The sequence below is a fragment of the Ostrea edulis genome, chromosome 6 (assembly GCF_947568905.1).
Source record: "Ostrea edulis chromosome 6, xbOstEdul1.1, whole genome shotgun sequence".
In the NCBI taxonomy this organism is placed as follows: domain Eukaryota; kingdom Metazoa; phylum Mollusca; class Bivalvia; order Ostreida; family Ostreidae; genus Ostrea; species Ostrea edulis.
Genome location: NC_079169.1, coordinates 6,335,023 through 6,341,022, shown reverse-complemented (window position 1 = coordinate 6,341,022; position 6,000 = coordinate 6,335,023).

Genomic DNA, 6,000 nt, shown 5'->3' with positions numbered 1-6,000 from the left:
TTCTGTTTCATGCATTTATTATGTTATTATAAATCTGTTAATCGATGCATTTCACGATTAACACAAGGCAACTGTACATTGTGGTCCGACGTTTGTTTGTGTTTTGCGTCCTGTCGAGAATTTATCACCCATATTGATACGTAACCAGCTGTAGGTGAAGTACCACAAATTTAGACCCATGTTTAGCACTAAGGACCATAGCAGTGAGGGTTCTATATAGTGCTCTCTCTTATTGCAACTCATAGGACTTTGATTTTTTTAAAGTCTCATATGAAATTCCCTTAACTGTCACTTCTAAATGCCGAGTGTTCGGCAAAGGAGCAGTTAATAACTTACAGAATGTATGTCAGACATGGCCAAGGCAGGAGCTGGGCATGAATGCTCTTATCATATATATATACACTGTACTTATATGAATACACAGAGAAGAGCTCATGGGCCTTAAATGTATTGAAAGTACCATATCACCAAACTGAGACTAAGAACATTGCTGGTCGTGTTACAAATGGCTATCTTGTGAAGTCGTCATTTTTCATGATCAGAAGTTATGATTATTGTTAATAAGATATTGCTTTCATATATATCCTCAGATTTTCAGTAACAATTCAGATTTTGTACTCTTAGACCTTGTCTACAAAGTAAAGTAATGTTTGGACTCTGTTCTTGTCAAGAGCTTTCCAACGGCATGTCACATGACCACATCAATCTCACTCTAACCCACCTTGACCACTGGATTGGCCATTTTTAATTTCTGTACTCTTCAAAGGCATTTCCACTGATATATCCTCAGAACACTGTTTTCAATACATGTGTTAGAATTTTTTGACGTAGGTGAAGATATTTTTGAAGATTAATGAATTTCAGTTTTGGTGCAGCCTTAACTTGATTATGTTGTAAACTTACACAGCATATGTTAAAGATTTTCAAACAATTTTGGTAGATTCCTCCATGCTCATTATAACTGTTTTTATTTGCTTAGCATTCCTACTAGAGGTGTTTATGAGAAAAGAAGATTTTAAATGACTGATTCACGATTTTCCTCCAAATTTTGTTTTCACTTTAAATGATCAAAATCTACAGTCTAATATGTTTAGAAGGTTTCACAAAAAATTAAGGTTATTCATCATGACAGAAGCTCATTATAGAGAGTTTATTATTTGTTTTGAAAACAAAGATTGAGGTGTGTTATTGTTTATGGGGTTTTCAAAATAAATGGACATTGATCCAGGTTTATTATATATATCACATCTGAAGTATACTTTAGGTAAAATGTGTCATTTAAAAGTTAAACTTTGTGATTTTGTACAAAATGAAGATGCTTTAAATTACCAAATTAATGTTTCACTGGTTTGTTTACATTAAAAGACTCAAGTCTTTCTTTACATAACACAGAATCAAAGCTAAAATATTGCTCTTATCCTGTATTCAGACGGTCCAAATTTTGGTTGTCAACATTAAATGAGTTATATTTTTATATTTTAACTTCAAAAACGAAAAACGTGAACCAGTCCCTTTAAGAGTTTTTATGCACTTTCAGTGTATTATCCAATTGCAAATATCTCTACCCTGTTACCTAAACCCATTATTTTTATACCCCCCGCAACAAGTTGTGGGGGGGGGGGGGGGTATACTGGAATCAGGTTGTCCGTCTGTCTGTCCGTCCGTCCGTCCGTCTGTAGACGCAATGGTTTCCGGACTCTAAAGCATTATCCTTTCCACCTACCGTCACCATATCATATATATGGACTACCCATGGGATGAAGATGTTCCCTATCGATTTTGGGGTCCAAAGGTCAAGCGCACTGGACATCGAAGTAGCAATATGGTTTCCGGGCTCTAAAGCGTTATCCTTTCCACCTACAGTCACCATATCATACATATGGACTACCCATGGGATGAAGATGTTCCCTATTGATTTTGGGGTCAAAAGGTCAAAGGTCACGCGCACTGGACATCGAAGTAGCAATATGGATTGCGGGTTCTAAAGCTTTATCCTTTCCACCTACAGTCACCATATCATACATATGGACTACCCATGGGATGAAGATGTTCCCTATCGATTTTGGGGTCAAAAGGTCAAAGGTCACGCGCACTGGACATCGAAGTAGCAATATGGTTTCCGGGCTCTAAAGCGTTATCCTTTCCACCTACAGTCACCATATCTTACATATGGACTACCCATGGGATGAAGATGTTCCCTATCGATTTTGGGGTCAAAAGGTCAAAGGTCACGCGCACTGGACATCGAAGTAGCAATATGGTTTGGTTTGTCATGCCATTTGTTTTTTACACTCAGAAAAGAGGTAGTTTATACCTATTACCAACACCCTTTGGGAGATTGTGGTAAGCGGGGGGTATTCTTAGTGAGCATTGCTCACAGTACCTCTTGTTGACTTGCAGTTTTGGTCAAACCTCATAATGCTCATTGACCATGTTGTGGTCATTTTCCACGGTGGCCAGATAGGTCAGTTGGTAGAGCACCTGACTAGAGACTCAAGACCTGAGTTCAAATCCCAGTCTGGTCCGCTGCATTTTCTCTCTTCTTGTTACATTTGGTAGACCAGCCACTGGAACTGTCAGACAGGGGAAAATGCCAGCCAGGAGATAAAGATCCACGGTTGATGTCTTTATTTAAGGGGAGAGGAATGTGGCGGTCAGACAGGTTCGATAGCCAGTGGCCTGATAGGTCATGCAGTTAGTAGAGCACCTCACTATAGATGCAGGGGGCCTGGGTTTGAATCCCAGTGTGGTCCACTGCATTTTCTCCCTTCCTGTTACAATTATAATAGATATGCATGAATTTTCAAGGGAAAGGAGATTTTCAAAGATTTTGAATTACATGTAGTATATTTTCAGTCTGTTCAGCAAGATTCCAAGGAGTCGGTAACCATGGAATTCTATAATTCCCACAAAGATCATGCAGCACATACAAAGTTTGAGTGGTGTTCTGTCAAAGGCTCTAGCTCCCTCACCTTTAGGGAGCATGAATGTGAGGTTAAATGAGAATGCCATGACTATAGAAAGCATGGAAAGAGAGTATTATAATTTTGTCTTACCACTTGCCCTCCTGATCTCAATCTTTTGGGGTTAAAGAAGTGTGAATGCAATGGAGAGAAGGTAAGGGAGTGAAAATATGAGTTGACAATGAGAGGCATTGCTCCTTCACTGTATAGGCAATAGAGCATTTGGCTATAAAGGAACAAGTGCATGGCCATATTACATTACTAATATAAAATTGAATTCTGAGAAGTTGTTCAAATTTTAAGACATGACACCAGAATGGATGACTGATGGGAACTGATTGAATAGGTCACCTGAGTTCAGTTGACATTAAAATCTAAGAAAAGACAAATATATGTAACAGGTTTGTAAGTCTGTCTCATCTGGGATATATATTTCGTTGTACACTTGTCATCATTCTGTGGCCTGGACAATCCAAACACAACATCTACAGGTAGTTTAGGCTCTCTTCCGAACACAAGGAATTATGGTGAAAACCTGGTTGTGTCATGGACTGTAGAGTTATAGGCATGAACTAAGCTGTTAATAGGACTCTTCCAATCTGCGTTCTGACAATTTTCTAAAGTCTTTGGCATGGGGAGAAGAGTATGTGGTTAAATCTTTCTGTAATTCCATTTCCCATTGGGTGATATGGAGTAGTCCTTGATTTAGAGATGTCAAAAAGTATACACAATTCTTTGATGATATTGCTGCAAAAATTTGTGCCTTGGTCGGAATGAAGTTGTTCTGGTATTCCATAGTGCAAGATGAAGTTGTTGAAAATGGCTTCAGCCGTGGTTCTTGCTGTTTGATTTCGGGTTGGTGCTGTGATGGCAAATTTCGTAAAGTGGTCAGTAGTCAACAAAATATTCTGAATTCCTCCTTTTGATGGTTCTAGAGTAAGGTAATCCATGCAAACTGACTCTAAAGGTTGTGATGATCTGATGCTTACTAACTCCGTCTTCTCAACTTTCTGCTTGCTCTTAATGCATCGTTCACAATTATCTATCCAGTCAGTCACATCTTTGAACATCTTAGGCCAATAGAACATTTGTCTAAGTAGTGATAATGTTTTCTCTCAGCCTAAATGTCCCATCTGATTGTGTATGTAAGTCATTATGGTTGGAACTGCTGATGCTGGGATGACATGCTGTTGAATTGTCTTATCCTGTCTTAATGAATAATGATAATACCATATTTATATAGCACCCTTTTCATACACTATGTACGCTCAAAGGTGCTTTACAATGCATATATACCTTACAAGAGAATGTTATACACATAATACATAGAAAAAAAATAAAACATTAAAAGCTGTACCTATCCTCATTGTACATATAAAACATGAAAACACAAGATACCATAAATATGCTAGATAAGAATAAACATCAGTTTCAGGGCGTATTAAAATAATAATGAAATACACACACGCACACACACCATATAATGTCTCAGGTATAATACATTAAAACATACAATTCCTTTCTTCACCTCCCTCATAAGAATTCCATCCTTAACCAGCAACTTTGAGATTTTTCGATGGAAGACCATATCATTCTCTGTCTGTAAAGACTTCTTACATGGCTTTTCACCTGACAACACTTGCTGGGTCCAGTATGTAATGTAAGGGTCTACACGTTGCAATGAGGCAGTATCAAATTGCTCCTGTTTACCAGTAGCTGGCTGCATAATCTGGCAGATTTCTTCATTTACAGCTAATGTATCTGCATAGGACTGACATATCTGACAAATGGCTTTGAATCAGATGATTTGATTTCAGAGTAGTTTTTCAATCTAGATAATCCATCTGCATCTATGTTTCCGAGATCTTGAAGTTATAATTGGCCAAATGTGAAATTCAATAATGTCTTGTAGAATCCAATTTAGCAGTATACTCAACACATAAGTCAGAGGATTGTTGTCAGTATAAACTGTAAACTCTTTCCCTTGAAGATAGTCTGAAAATTTCTCTGTTATAGCCTATTTTAGCACTAGCAGTTCCAGTTTGTGCGTGGGATAGTGCTTTTCAGAACAGCTTAACCCTCTACTGGCATAAGCAATGACACGCTCCACCTCATCCTGTTCCTGATAAAGGACAGCTCCTAATCCAGTCTGGCATGCATCAGTATGCAGCATGAATGACTTATTGAAGTCGGGATATGCTAAGACAGGTGGAGAAGTCGGATTGCCTTTCAGAAAGTTAAATGCATCTTCCTGCTCCTGGTCCCATCTCCATTTAGGGTTAATCTTCTCCTTGCTGTTATTTCTGGGCTTCTTCCCTACTGCCATGACATCTATCAGTGGCCTGGCTACCTTAGCGAAATCTTTTATGAATTTCCTGTAATATCCAGCAAATCCGAGAAACTGTCTTACCTCTTCTGGATTAGACGGTGTTGGCCAGTTCTTCACTTTGGCAACCTTGTCTGGGTCTGGCTCAACCCCATCCTTGGAGACAATAATTATGTCCTACACACTTAACCTTCCTCATGAAAAAGGAATATTTCTTGGGAGAAAGTTTAAGCCCATAGTTTCTAATCCACTGGAACGCTTGCTGTAGTCTATCAAAATGTTCTCTGAAAGATGAAGAAAATATAATTAGGTAATCTAAATATACAAAACAAATCTTCAAATGGAGATCACCTAAATACTGTTCCTGAAGACGTTGATAGGTAGCGGGGGCATTTGCTAATCCGAAACTCATCTTGTTTACCGGTAATTCATAAAATGCTAGAGGTCCGGCAGTAAAAGCGGTTCTCACCTTATGGTCTTCGGCAATCTCAATCTGATGATACCCTGATTTCATATCCAGGACACTGAAGTAGGTGTTTCCCGATAGTCTAGAATTTCCTCCTTGTCCTTAATGGTTTTGGCGTTCAACTGCCTGTAATCAATGCACAGCCGCAATGATCCATCTGCCTTCCTAACAAGGACAGCATTGGAGGAAAAGGAGAGTGGGATGGTCTGATAATCCCAGATGCTAACAGCTCCTTAATGTGAGAT